We start from the raw sequence: 15,407 nt of genomic DNA on the forward strand, positions 1-15,407 counted from the left end.
ACGTTTGATTTCAGGATTTGGATTTCTGACAAGATAGCTTAAGAGTGCTGTTTATTAGCAATACTCGTAATGTCAGAGAGTCACACTAGCATGTTAATGGCCCACACAGGCACAGAGCAGTTTGCATTATGACCAGCTCAGCGTATCTTTCTGGCCTGTAATGTGAGCGCACATTAATTAAACCTCAGATAAGTGTATCTGGATTTTTATCATCCCAGTGCATTATCTCATTGTGAAAGCTGGGCATTTCCAATTTAGGGAAACTTTAGCAATTCAACCAAACTCTAACTTAAGTGAATTTTCACACAGCGAGTAGGACCAAATGCACATGTCGGAGTGACCTGTGATGTGCAATGCTGTGTGTGTGTGTGTGTGTGTGTGTGTGTGTGTGTGTGTGTGTGTGTGTGTGTGTGTGTGTGTGTGTGTGTGTGATGTATCTAATTTGATAGTAGTGACCCCAATCTGCCTGCCAAGGTTATCCAGCTTTAGCATGGGCAGAGTGGGCATCAGGAGATTCTGACACAGCAGGCCTGGCTGACATGCCCCAATTCTAAAACATGGCTGTCACTCACATCCTCTCTTGCTTCATCCCACTGTCTACCTTCATATCTACTCAGGAACAACAGGAGAAATAAAAGTCTACGTACACACATGTATGTCCACGCAAACATAAGCATGCAGTGGTCTTATTCAGTTAAATCTCAACTTAATGCTGAAACCCCCTCATTTATGTATCTCTATCTGCTATTTAAAACAACTAAATCAATGACAGATACATTAATAGTGTATATAAATAAGTCTGAACAGAAATGGAAAATATAAACCTTTGACACTTATACTAGGTAATATAAAGTCTCAGGCACAACAAAAGTTGAATCATCACACAGTAGCCTTTGCATTAGTGTTGTTGCTCAGCTGTCTGGGAAACAGACAGGTAAATGTTTGACACTAGCATGCACATTTGCTGAAAAAAATAACATCTAGAAGCACACAGAGAGCCTCAAGCTACTGTATGTTTGGAACTACCATTGCTACTGAAATGATTGGATAATCTCTCCGTCTCTCTAGCTCTTTTCTCTTGTTTTGAACAACACACGTAATCACACAAACACACAAGTGCATGCTGTGATATCCAGGAGGAAGGATGGGCGATGGTGGTCTGATTATTAGAGAGGAACAGTGGGAGACACAGCCCAGAGCCCAGAGCTCAGGGCCTCCGTCAGTCAGGCTGTAACAGGTGCTGCTTTCCACTGCCTGCTTCTGTTAATTACCAACAGCACGATGCTGGAAACGCTATGCCGGGATCCACACCAGGTGAACACCCATTAGTGCATGGAGATGATCCAGAGGGTCTGTGCCTACCGCCTCCCCCCACTACTGCTCGTAGTCTGCAAGTGTACACACAAAGAAAAAGCACATCTACACTCCCATGCATTCAATCCGCACACACTTGTTTTTCAGTTGTGCGTGTTATGGTGTAATGTTTACCCCTTGAGACATGTACACCCAGACAAACACCTTCATATGCGCACACACACACACACACACACACACACACACACACACACACGGCTCTGCTGCTACCCACACTTTCTTTTTCTTGCTTTTCAAGTACTCGTTTTTCCCTCCATCTCCTCTTGTCCCCGGAGGCCTGAGTACATCATTTCATCGACACATTTCGTTCTGGTCGGTGGTCTCCATGGAGCCTCTTGTTTCATGTGACCTTTTTCCCCTCCGTTCCGAGAGTCTCGGGCGTCTGGTCACTCTGAATCACTCCCTCCTTCTGCTTTTGTTTGGGTAAAAAGGTTCGGAAGAGAAAAGTGATCCAAGCGCATAAAGAGAGATGAATCAAGCGACATCTCATGGCACCTGCTGCTGCTTTCCAAGTGAAGGATAGTACTGTTTGTACAAATCCACCTTAGCAACCCTCCCCCTCTACATATCTATCTTCAGCCTCAGCTCTCTGCCCCTCCATACTCCCCACCGCCCCTGTTTTGTACTCACATGCTCCCTCCATCCCTCTGCAGTTCTCATCCCATTTTCACATCTCATCATCAGATCCCAGTTTGCTTCATTCTCATCAATAATGGAAGAGTTTTTGACTTGGTGAAAATAAATAACTCTGAGCCAATCAAGGGGGTGCTTGCTCGCATTCCACTAGCTGCTGTCAGCCAATGGGAAAGGAGCTTTTGGTGGCTCAGATGAGATCAGATGTGAGTTGTTGCTCTAATCCTAGTACACATTCCCCATAAACTAGAACAACCATTTTTGCTGTGTGGAGATGACCGGTGCATCGAAGAAAACATAAAGAATTAAAATGCAAATAGACATTTACTGACAGCAGCAAACACATGCAAAAGAGCTGATTATCTAAATATGCAAGTGTGTACTTATTTGCATTTATGTTAATTGACATGGTGGTTTACTGTAGATTAATTATATATATTATACATTAATGATAGAATAATCTATAGCAATGGATAAACATAAAATGATAAGGATAACAATTAGTTGATGTTAGTATGTCTCTTTCTCTCCCATTGATCTGACATATGGCACTGACCCAAATTACAAATTGAAGAAATCTTCTTCTAATGAAGCTGAGTAGAGCTTCTCTGAATATCCATGTCAAAGCAGAACGCTGGCTTGACATACAAAGGGATGGGTGTGGGGGGAACACTACTAGCTGTAAGCTCTGTAGGGTTCTCACTCTTTTACTGTCTCTTATCCCCTCTGTCTCTTGGCCCTCTGACCTGTGCAGATCTCACGTTCCTGACTCCTCTCTCAGCAAGCAGCCGATCGATAGATGGATCTGACTTTACCCTGACTCAATAACCCCTCATGCACATCCTCTTCCTCTGAGGGGTGAGTGTGCATGTGCGTGTTTGAGTGTGTGTGTGTGTGTGTGTGTGTGTATGTGCCAGTAGAGGAAGGGTATGGGTCTGCATGTGCAAGTTTGTGCTTACAAGGCATGGTTTGGAGATTTTTGGCAGAGCTGCGCATGTATGTGTGTCTGTGTCTGCCAGCTCCAGTCTTTCACCCCAGGGCCTAGAAGTCACGGCAGTGAGAAAACAGATTGATTTCTCCCCTCCCACGCACAAACAATTAACTACACAGCGCTCAATTAGACACATGCTGGAGACGCCTTCAGACAAGCCTTTGCCTTAACCTGGGATCTGTTTTCTGCAAACCAACGTATATAGTACTTCTAGTACCCCCGCCCCAACCAAGCATGAGAGGAGTGAGACTGGTGGAAGCCAGTGAGACGATAGTAGGAAGGTGTTGAAAATGAGCTCTTCCTGTTGTTTACGGCATCTTCCTTGGATTATGTGTCCCAGCACGAAATGAGCCAAGATTATCTTTAATGATGTCGATGGTGTGCAGTTTCATTATCGCCAGTGTTCACACACTGCTCCACAGCTTGTGCCGCTAGCTGAGTAAGCGGAGTTAGGATGTTAATTTAAAGGCAGGGGAATTCCAGTGGAGCATGGAACCCTCTGTATCAGCCGCCCCATGTCCACCTTGGGGACCCATATCCGCGTAACACATGTTGATCATCCAGTAAAGGACAAACAAGGTTGTCATCTCTCCGTCAGCTTTCTGTCAATTTTCATTTTTCCATGTGAAACACTCCAGTGAGCATGTCTTTGTCTGTATTTCTCTCCCTTTCCTTGAGCCAAGACATTTCAACAGTGTCCTCCTACTGCTTCAGTAAACCAGGCTCGGTTTGTTGACTGCCTTAAAAATAGATGTCTACTGTCTATGCTTATTCAAGGAAATAAAATGCAACTGCTTTTTACCATCCATAATTATTATCCTACAGTCACTCTGATTAATTCAACAGTGAGTGTTAATTAATTACACAAATATCATTCCATTTTCACCTTTCCTTTTTGAACATTCTGTAATTAATAACTGATTCTCACAATTCTAATGAATTTGTGAATTTGTAACAAATGCACTCAACGTATGAATAATCCTGCGTACAAATAGATATTAGATATAAGTAATAGAAAAGTAGTAATAGAAATAAGTATTTTGGAATTAAAAGTAGGAAAAACAGGTCATCAGCACATCAAAATTGAGCTGTGACAATTATTTCCACAGATGCTGGCGTTGACGTTAATTGTGATCCACTGCTGCATGGCCAAGTCATTCCAGGCTTTAAGTGTGTCATTCATAACACGGGCTAAGAGAGATAATAGAATGTGAGAGTGTGTATGTGTGCATGCGTGTGTGTGTGTTTATGAAAGACAAATGAGAGAGAGAAAGAGAAAGAAACTGAGAATTCATAGAAGTACAAGCTCCAGTGAGTGTTAACATTTTTAATTATCTCACTGTCACGTCTGGAGGCTAAGAAGATAACACCTGAAGTCACCAGGGCAGCAGAGCGGGCATAAGCACATACAGAGTATACACACGCTCGCACACAAACATTCCCACAAGCTCACACACCTCCCACCTCCTGCACCTTCATGCTAGGCTCTCAGATTTGTCTCTCTCTGCATGATTGCCTCCACCTCTCCCTTTTCTTTTTCTCTTTCCCTAATTTCATTCTTTTTGTTGCACTCACACTCTCTGTGTGAAGTATATGTGAGGTCCGGCTTGTGGGCTCTCCCCTGTTTACTTACGTAAGTGCTGATGTCAAGACGCTGTGCTTGTCTCACCCCTGCTGCCCTTATATATGCGGGCAAGGCCAGCAAATACATTGCGTGTTCCCACTGATGTGTATCCTTGTCATGCCTATTGAATACGGCTTATGGCCTGTGTTTGATATGAAATCCCATGCTGAGAGGACTAGCTCGTTGCTCCACTGATCAGATAAGCACCAGATGGAAAGAGGGTGGATTTAACTGGTTTTAGGTATCACAACAGTCCGACCCCCTTCTTCTAACCATGCTACTGTACATCCCAACTGAGGGATGAGCAGTCCATCCTCCCACCCCCTTCCTCTATCCACGCTACTGTACATCTGAGGGATTTGCATTATTACTGTAGGCTAGTTTGCTAGTTATAACCTAAGATAGGTCACAGTATTGCACTGTATTACTACTAGAGCTGTACCTGCTTTATTCTACAACTCGCTTAAGGGCTGATTAAATATTCACAGACCTAAGTGTTACAGCAATAGCTGGCACTGTGAAGCTTTTTAAGGTCAACTTTCACTGAGACTCTCTCTTGTCACTCTGTTTTGATTCCCCTCTGATGCCCTGCAGAGGGCCCTTCGGTAGTGACAGCCATTCTCCTGAGACTTCTTTCTTTCTGTCACCCAGCCATCCGCCACCCCTCTGGTCTGCTAACAGCAAGAGGTGTGAGAGCTGGGAACATTTCCTTAGGTACGGGTCAGGTCAGGACTCACTGTGTGCTAGAGATCTGGCTTGTGCTCTTTGAGATTGTTTAAAATTATAGGGGCATTCGCACGGAGGGGAGTCTTGAAATATTAATCACAATAGAATGAATGGAGCTGTCAATCACACCATGATACAGTATATTGTCCTCGTGCCCTAAATGCGAGGGCTCCGGTGTCACTGCCATCATCTAGTGAAACAAAGACAGAAATGATAAAAGACATCTACAGTTTATACACTAAAAGCAAATATATGTGTACTAGACTGCTTGGCAAGAATAAAGAAGGAGTTTGTGTACAGGCCAACAATTCCTTCTTGTCAGTAAAGAAGCACAAACACAACGCTTCCCACATTTGCAAGGACACAAATCACAACAGCCTGGTTTCAGTGACCCAGCATCCTGGTCAGCGGCACAGTTCGCCCCCTCACGCCTCATCATCCAATCCGCTGACGCTTGCATAGCTATGGCCTGATAGTCTGCTCTGTGGCCCAACTAGCAAGCTCACCAGCACAGGGATCCAATGTGATTCATGGCATTTACCTCTACCAGCTCCCATGGAACCCAGAGCTCTATTGCTGTGACATCACAGCCAGGGCCCTGATTGGTCACCAGATGGCTGTCCTAATTGGATTCTGGCCCAAACTGTGCAGGCTGAATCACTGGCTTAGTGCTGCTCTGGATACTGATCCAGCCCACCTGCGCTGCCCAGCAAACACACACATACACACAGACAGCCCACACTTGAAGACGTGGACATGAGCACATAAGCAAAGACGCATTCACAGAACAAGTATCAATGACATTCAATTAAACATGCTCATTCATAAAAATAAGTCACTTAACTGCCAACAACTTTAACTGCCAACAACTACACCTTCCTCCTCTTAATCTGTCTTTACCCTTTATGTCTTGTCAATTGATTTTAAAGCACCCCTTTTTGAAGATTATGGCCCTTTAAAATCTAAGTGCCCTTGTTTAACTTAGCTTAAACGACTCTCCCTCTTTGCTTCGTGGGTTAGGCCCCATTTCAACATTTCTGAGCACTGTCCTGGGAGACATAAAGTGAATGAGAAAGCAAGGGCATTCAAAGAGAGAGAGAGATAGTTTTGCTGTGCTATGTGTCAGTCTTTGAGTGTACCAAGGCTTTTACGCATGTATCTACTTTCGTTCACTGTCTCTGTTCAGCTACGTGAAGCAATAAGTAGCCCTTAAGTGCACGCATTCTCTTTTAAATACACTACAAATGGACGTTAGCTTCTATTTGAACCTTGAGAGGCACTCCTGAAGCTTTCCTGATTGAGGTATGAAACCAGAGCACTCCTCTGTTCCCTCCCCTTCCTGCAAAGGGATGCCTGCAGCGTGCCTCTCTAAAGAAACCCCTGGCACACACATCCAAACCAAACACAGTTCCCTGAGGAGAGCTGAAGGGATACTGCATTGTCCATCAGTAAAATCAGACCTCCACTCCATTTTTGGTGACTCCCAGAGCTGCACAACACTTTTGAAAGAATCGCATCACTGTTGCCATTTCTTTCAGTCCTGCAAAATCCTCATCAGAATTCGTCCTGTATTGTTTCTCACTCTCTCCCGTTTCTTGTTGTATCGGCAGGCTGATCAAACACTTGCATCTGCAGCTTTTGCAATCCCCCCAGAAGCGAAAGAGAGAGCTGGAAAAACCTCTCATAAGCCCAAAGGAAACAGAAGCACAAGATTTGGCAGTGGGACAAACCCCCTGGTGCACCTGTGCCTGTTCAGGCAGATCTGTATTTAGCTGGGGCTGCCTGCTGCCCCGGGGACAATGAGAGGGGATGGACGGATGGATGGAGGATTTGAGAGGAGGACTTGGACACTGTTCCCCACCCTGTGTGCCAGCATTACGGGTCGAGTGGACCAAATGTCTACTCACTGGCACTAACACACAGCTGTTTGGTGATCTGCCCTTGGGCCAGCAGCACACAGACACACATGTGAAGAGGAACACATTCAACATCTTGTCCAACATTGCCATCTCCTCTTTTTGTCTAGATTATTAAGGAAGAAATGGGAAAAGGCAGGGTGTATAGGGATGGATGGGATTGAAATTATGGCAACAGTTAACAAGCTGTGAAAATGAACAGACAGTGTTTAATTTGAAATAGCAATAAGCAGGAAGATTACAGTAGAAAGAAACTGTAAGTACCACAATGTGTTTTGCAACTGTACCTCCATCTACGCTGCCTTGCTTTGCATTTTAATGCATGCTGGCTAAGCTTCAGACCTGTCTCACACTCTTTCCCCAAGGTCGTCATTACAACAGAACAAGCTTCAGAAAAAAACCGTCCTTCCAGGTGCCAAACCCTCCCTCACCCCTCCCTTCTAATATTTAAGAAAGCTGTTGATCACACCTGTTCCCGCTACTTACTTGGATGTGGGAATTACGATGAAGGGAATGGCACTGAATGTGTTATCTGCTTAGGAGCTGTGACGCTGCGTTTCTATGGCAACACTCCGACCGGTGTTACAGTCACTTCGCTGTCTTTTCTTTCACTGCCAGCTACTCTCCGAGACAGTCTGGGTCGTGTAAAAAGGACCAACAGGAGTGGACTCATGAAAGGGAGCAATGAAAAGAGGACAGGCGCAAGTATGCACCTGATATTGTTTAGTCTACTTTCCCTTGATGTTTTCATTCTCTCTCTGAACTGAGCTATTAAGGCTAAGAATGGATGTTCCCGTGCTGTTCAATAACCATGTTTAGAGCTTGTAATTTACAAAGGAAGACTTAATTCATGAATCCATTCTCCTATTGACTAAGAGCTATGTTTAACTAATTATGCACAAAACAGACATTCATCAGAGTAGCATTTGTTTGTGCCTATGTTTCCTCTTAAATAAATGAACATAGGAGCCTGTGGTGAGGCAGTTACACCTTCCCCTGGGAGCCTGGTGTCCTGCAGTGACGTTGATCTGCATGGTGACATGGTGTTGTTCCGATCGATACGGCCCATTATTGATCATTCATTGATGATCAATCCCTCCTTCTTGTCTGTATCATTATTGCAACGAGTGAAATTAATGAGCTATGGTGTTCTCATTATCCCAGCCTATATATACTCTCACTCTCTCACACCTTGTATTTTGCACTCACACATACTGTATGCTCTCAGGCACACAGAGGCAGCGACAATACCTAATGTGTCATTTACTTAATTAGATCATGACATGTGCAAGAAATCAAATTCCTGTCACACACACACACACACACACACACACACACACACACACACACACACACACACACACACACAACTGCTCAAAAGGCACTCTCTCCTTCTTTCCCTCAGGCTCTGGAGCTCTGCTGGAGAGAGGAGGAGAAAGTGTGTGAGTCAATGAGAGTCAGGGACAAGAGAATGACCAAACTCTGAGGCTACAAAGGGCTAAGGGGGAGTGCAGTAAAAAGGCAAAGCTAGGCACAGACGACCACCTTACTAAGTCCTTTCCGCTTATAAGTCAACCACCACTGCATACAAACACATACACAACCATAGTGAGGGCGTAAAACAGACAGTAATGGAGACATGAGGAAAAAAGACGAAAGAGACAGCAGTGCAGTGGGGAGCCTGATGGGAAAAGACAAAGAGGAGGGGAGAGAGGGAGGGATGAGGAGGGAGATTGAGCACATAAAAGAGTTGTAATTTGCCTAATGAAAGAAGAAAGTGACAGATAGTAGAAAATGAGTTTGTTGAAGGGAGGAGAAAATGACGGGCTAGAAAAGGTTAAAGAAGAAACAGAGCACAGATGAAAATGGTATAAGGTCAGGGATGCAAAATAAAGTGAGAATAGTGTGTAAATGTGAGAGATGCTAGGGCTGGGAGGAAACTCAAAAGGACATAACCAGGGGGATAGAAAGATGGCAGCGCAGAGTGAAAGGGGAGCTGATGAAGATGGAGGAGAGACGGGGTGGTGGAGGGTGGTCTTTAATCAAAATGTTTTTCAATTAATTTTACAATTAGGGCGCTGCTCGTTAACTTTGGCACACACAAGAGATGACATTGCTAGCAGTGCTATGCGTGTCATTAATATAATGATGACAGATTGGCGCTCCTGTGGGACTGCCTCTGCTCTGTGACAGCTGGGCCCTCCAAACAATGTCACCTGACCGGCTTGACATCACCTAACCTCATTCAACATGGCTGCCACTGGTACAGGGGACATGGCCAGTACACAACAGCTACTGCACACCCACTTGGCTCTGCCAGGAAGGGCAATGACACAGACAGAGAAGCTGCTTTCCTCTTTTCCTTCTCCCGCCCTCCGTCATTCATACAAGGACATACGACCAAACTAACAGTGGAAGGAAATAAACTCCCGCCCTTTTACAAAAAAAGCCCAAGGTGCACTTGTGTAACAGTATCCTACTGTATATTGTCTCACAGACAATCAATCACTTGAGGGGCAGAGAACGCACACACACATCCACATACCAAACACTCTGCTGGAGCCTGACTTTCTTATACACTGTTGTCATGGCAACCACATTAAGGGAGGACACTCAGGCTGCAACTCTGGTGAAATCAGCCCGTCTCTCTTGTACCTCTCTCTCTATCTTTCTCTCTCTCTCTCTCTCTCACACACACACACACACACACACACACACACACACACCTTCCTTTTCTTTCACTTCCAGCCATTTCTATTTGTCTCCCTCCATTACTTTCTCTTCCTCGCCCATTGTCCTTCTCCTCCTATCCTTGCATCACCCTTGGCGCACCTCTCTGCCCGTCTCTCTCCATTACTGTGCTACCTTTTCATCTTCTCACCTCCTGCCTCCCACTTCCCAGGCAAACATAAATATGTCATCTCACTCCTCAAACCCTCATCATGTTTATATCTCTGACTTTTGTTTGGTCTCTCCACCCACACATTCTGAGGAGCTCTCTGCCTGTCTGTCTTTCTGCCTGTCTCTCTTTCGCTCTCTCTCTCATCCATCCTTAGAGACACAGAATACATTTGTGATTGAGGCTGCACCTCTCTTCTTGTGCCCTCTCCAATTAAATGGGAGATTTACAGGGGGAATCAGTCAGAGGGCAGCCTTGGAGGACAGCTTTAATAAGGGCTCCGTGCTGCACCACTCTCTTTTTCATGCTCTCTCTCTTCCTCTCTCTTATGGAAGATGGCTTGCCATTTAGCAGGTGCGAGGACAGGAGACAGGAGAAACAAGTTACATGATAACCCTCCTTGACAGGAACATTAAACAGTGGCCCAGATGTTAAAAGCCAGCCAACCAACAATGATCAATGCAAAATTGCAGTTGCCCCAACACAGTTAAAATAATCACATAAAAGCAAGCTCTAGAACTTAACTGCTAAGCCAGATATTATTCAAGCTCATGCCTTGAGACTCAGCTGCCACATTAGTTCCAGCAGCCATTCCATCCATCTTGGAGCACACAAGCAGTTGGTGGGCCCACTGTGTAGCTTCACAACTTCATGATATTTATGGCTAGCCTTAACAAATAATGGCTTGGTTGTTTAGAAACCATGCCAGTTTAGAAAAGATTGCTATAGAACCGTCACCATCCTCCAATGCCTTCGTACTTATCTCTGTTAGTGCACGTCCCTATGGGCCACCTGTTTGCCACAAGCCAGATCATCAAGCCTCAACCCCCACCCCTCCTGATCCACTCCAACCCACTTGATGAGCTAGATAACACAGTATGGTGGAGAGCACACACAGGATGCCCCCCTGAGAAATAATCTGGAGATGGAACGAGCGAATACGAAGGATAAGCAGCAGGGCCCAGGGCCAGCAGGAGGCCTGCATGATGAGAAGCTAAGGAGAATAAAAGAAAGAGGGACAGAGATGGAAAGAAAAAGAGAATTTGGGACAAGATATGGGAATGAGTAAAAGAAGTGGAGGTGGCTGAATGAATGGGAGATTGTGAGGGAAGGGTGGAACAAGTGTGTGGGGGGGGGTAGTCTTCATTAAAGGAGGCAGAAAGGAGAGAGCAAGAGAGAGGAATGTAAGATGTAGGGAGTGAGTAGATGGTAGGATGTGAGGGGATGAGAGTGTAGAGGAAGGGAGGAGCGGGCATTGAGACAGATACATCTGCTGCTGCTCCACATGGATGTTTATCCAGCTTGTAGCTTCCTGGGAGACACATAGTAGAAGTTTTCTCCCCGAAGGCTGCCTCTCACATCACTCTGTAGGCCTGCGTGTTTGTGTGTGCAGAGAAGTCCAGTAACATGTCTGTGCTTAAAAGTCTTTGCATGTATTACACACTGGACAAGTATGTGCGCCTGTGATGTGGTGTGCTTGGCCTTTCTAAGTATAGCATTTGTGTCTTTTTTGCATGTGTGCTAGTTTACTCTTCCCCTGCTCCAGCTGGGTTTCGGTGTAGTGTAAAGCGGCACGACCCCTTTAGCAGGCTGGTGGTTGTGCTCAGCCCTGGGTGAGGGGGAGGGTTGGAAGTGGTTGGTGGCAAAGAGAAAGGATGAGTGTTTATATTTAGCTCCATGCACAATCAGTTGGGATGCCAGAGTGAAGATTCAAAGCCCTGCTTAATACTTATAGTACATATACTGAGTACTGTTAATACACATTGACTGCAAAGTAGTTGACTCGGAGCACAGAACAGTGTTCAGGCTAACAGCAGCAACGGCCTGAGAATTGCCTCTCAAAATGGAGAGGCTGCAGCTCTCTGCTCTGTGTTGCAGCGTGGTTGTTATGAATATTTGAAGGAGCCATATCGCTAGGCTCCTGGTTGTTGCTCGAGGGGGGAAACATGGGCGCGGGCACAGAGTGGTTGGCAGTGCAGAGAGGCTGGGATGGAGGGGGGTGGTGGGCATTGGCGGAGGCAGCGGCCCATCCTGAGGCTGGCAGCAGGCAGCTCAGTGAATGAAAGCAGTGCAGGTCATGTGTGGGTGGGGAGGCGGGACTCTCCTGCTGCTGAGACAGATGCCACGGTTGTTAGGCTTAATTTCTTCTGCCAAGCACCACCCAGCACTGGCCAAAAACAAACTCAAATGCTTGTGGCCAGTGTGTGTGTGTGTGTGTGTGTGTGTGTGTGTGTGTGTGTGTGTGTGTGTGTGTGTGTGTGTGTGTGTGTGTGTGTGTGTGTGTGTGTGTGTGTCAATAGAGAGAAAGAGCACTGTTTGATTCAGTATCAGGCTCTACCAGGAGCACACACAAGCAGAGCAGTAATCGTTTACTGTTCAATTCCTGTCCACCTTCCATCTCCTCTGTTCTCTGAGTGTCTTTCTCAGTCCTATCTCTATTTTTCACTATCCATCTTCCTGACTCTTTCTAGTCTGTATTTCTCTCTCTCTTTCTCTCTCTAAATCTCTCTCTCTCAATCTCTCTCTCCATCTTTACTTCATCTTCTCTCTGCAGCAAAGCTGGCTCCCACTGCAGCGAAAAGGGAACAGAGAGACTAAGAGAAAGAGAAGTGAGAGATGAAGAAAGAGCCGTGTGGTATTTGGCTCGGTGTTGCATTATTGGCTCTGGTTGATCTGATCTGAGCAGATTACAGGAATACCATACTCACAAATCACCGTTGCCGCTGCCTCTTGAGCCTCACACCCTGTCACTCGCATGCAAACGCTAACTCTCTGTCACACACAGACACACACACACAAACCCACACCCTACCCTGAGCCGACACCCACACCTGTGGCCTGTCTAGCCATTCTGTAGTTGCTGCTCTTTATACTAAAATTAATAAATAAATAAACATTACATACAGTACTACCGCAACACTTGATGCCGCACACGTCATTCACCACACCGCTGCCAGTGCCTTCCTTGACAAAAGGCATCACCCATGCAGCAAGACATAATTACCGCTCAAATAATAATTAGTCAAGTTAATAAAGCAGCAAAAAAGACAGATTCTAAAAGCTGAATGCCTTCCAATTTACCCCCATAATGTGTTCATTATAAGAGAAAACTTATTCTTCTCCTCCAAACGCTCTGTTGCTTTCTCTTCACTCCTCTCCTGACTTCTCTCAGCCCAGCTGGGTTGGAGGCTGTCGGAGTGGGGGCTGGGCGGCAGCCTGTGCCAAGGCCAGCGCGACATGTTTTGACTCTTTACTTGGACATTAATTCATGTATTGATTATGTTTGTGTTAAGATGGAGGAAAGAGAGCAGGGAAGTCAGAAAAACCCCAAACGGAATTCATCAAAAACAACACCACCATTGCCATTCAGAAAAAAATGCTGCGCGCTCGCACACACACACACACACACACACACACACACACACACACACACACACACACACACACACACACACACACACACACACACACACACACACACACACACACACACACACTCATACAAACACTCACACAAACACACACACACACACGCTGGACGACCCCATCCTACTTACACACCTATATAGTTAAACTAGCATCACAGCAGCCCCATCACATCTTACTGACAAACACACACACACTGACACACACAACCACCACTACATTCATTTCATCTGCAGCACAGCAGTTCTTTGGATGCCGATCCATAAACATTGATTCACACTTCAACAGCACTTATTCATTTATCTATGTACTCATTCAGTCGCTTATACATTTCACATCAAAGAAGTGCAATCTGCTAAGGCTGAAATCTGGTAATTGAATCATGTAGGAATTCATTTTTTCTTTACTCGCTGGACACAAAAACAAGAGCAAAGTTTCTATTGTTTGTTATGGCTGTGGTGCTCCTGTGTATTCTTCCATCAATCAAAAGAACATCATTTTTTAAATGCACTCTCCATCTCCTGCTGTATGATGGACTGAGGCATTGACATTTACATTCCTAAAAAAAAAAAAAAAAAAAAAAGCCAACCTGCAGCACAATTGCATTACACTGCTTTGAAAAACAAGAAACTGTTGCACATGTGCAGCATCACATTACAAATGCTACACTTGCTATTGTGCAGCACACAGCAGTAATCTCTCTCTCTCTCTCTCTCTCTCTCTCTCTCTCTCTCTCTCTCTCTCTCTCTCTCTCACACACACACACACACACAATGGTGAAAGATCTACCAAAGAGCGTCATGGTGTCTGGGTGGTAGACAGGCTTCGGAGACAACAACGGTGAAAATTGAATTCCATTTAAGGCTAATCCCATTTGCAACCTCTGCTGAGTCTCACTGCTATTGTGACATTCAAGGAAATCTGTCTCAACTGTTCGATTGTGGAAATTTGTGGTGCAACACGATGCAGCATGAATAATGGCGCTTGATCGCCAAGAGACAGACCCTGAAGAAGACTATGACAGGGTCAGACAAGCATGCTGCAGCCAAGGGTGGTGGAGAGGACATGAGACAGAGCCATGCTGGACAAGACGGTACAGTAAGAAAGACAGGCAAGCAGAATAAATTAAGGATGGGAAAGAAGAGGGAACGGTAAAAAAAGTGTGTGCATTTATGCCATGCTAATTCTTTTGACATTTCGCAGGCAGTAATATTTTGCTGCTGTTGTTACTGACAGAGACGTGGTGAGAAAGAGGGAAGGATTTGAGTGTAGCACAGGCTGCAGGACAGACAATAGCCTCGTCCCAAACGTCCCTACATCAACACGCCGCCACTGTCACACACATAGGAAAACGTATACACACACTTCTTGGCGTTGAAAGTGAATTGGCCATTGGCATCTCAAGAAAAAGAGAGCAAGAATAAATTATCTTGCAGCTCTCCAGTAATAGCTCCTCTCTAATCGAGCAACGGCATCGCTTACTGTTCCTCTCCCTACGAGAGTAAATATACTCATCTACTACACGAAAAAAAATGGTACCTGAGTATAATGTGCAAAGAAGGTTGGGATTATTATTTAATAGATTTAAATCTGAACTAAAATACAAACCTTAACTCTGGTACCCTGCTGATGACGAGGCAAGGATAGAGGACCTTCCCTGAAAAATAAAACAGAGCAATCCCTCTTGCTATAATTACACAGAACATGAAATGAGGTGTTCAAATGTAGCTACATTTATGTGCCAAAGAGTCTGCAGAGATGCTCATCTCCTGGGCTCATCAAAATGATGTAGAACCGATAGGAGACTGACACATAGAG

General features: G+C 45.1%; 1 protein-coding gene across 4 annotated transcripts in view; it reads right to left on the reverse strand.

Moving 5' to 3' along the window:
• The window catches only part of adgrl1a (adhesion G protein-coupled receptor L1a), a 165,191-nt gene that overhangs the window by 60,304 nt on the left and 89,480 nt on the right, over positions 1 to 15,407 (reverse strand). Inside the window, exon 2 of one of the 4 annotated variants that reach the window (XM_028598531.1) lies at positions 15,198 to 15,246. The exons of the other annotated variants lie outside the window; for them this stretch is intronic. The gene's annotated coding sequence lies outside the window, so the exon portion shown is untranslated. The remainder of the gene's footprint in view (positions 1 to 15,197; positions 15,247 to 15,407) is intronic. 4 annotated transcript variants of the gene reach the window in all.

Source organism: Perca flavescens, chromosome 15, assembly GCF_004354835.1.
Source record: "Perca flavescens isolate YP-PL-M2 chromosome 15, PFLA_1.0, whole genome shotgun sequence".
NCBI classification, from domain to species: domain Eukaryota; kingdom Metazoa; phylum Chordata; class Actinopteri; order Perciformes; family Percidae; genus Perca; species Perca flavescens.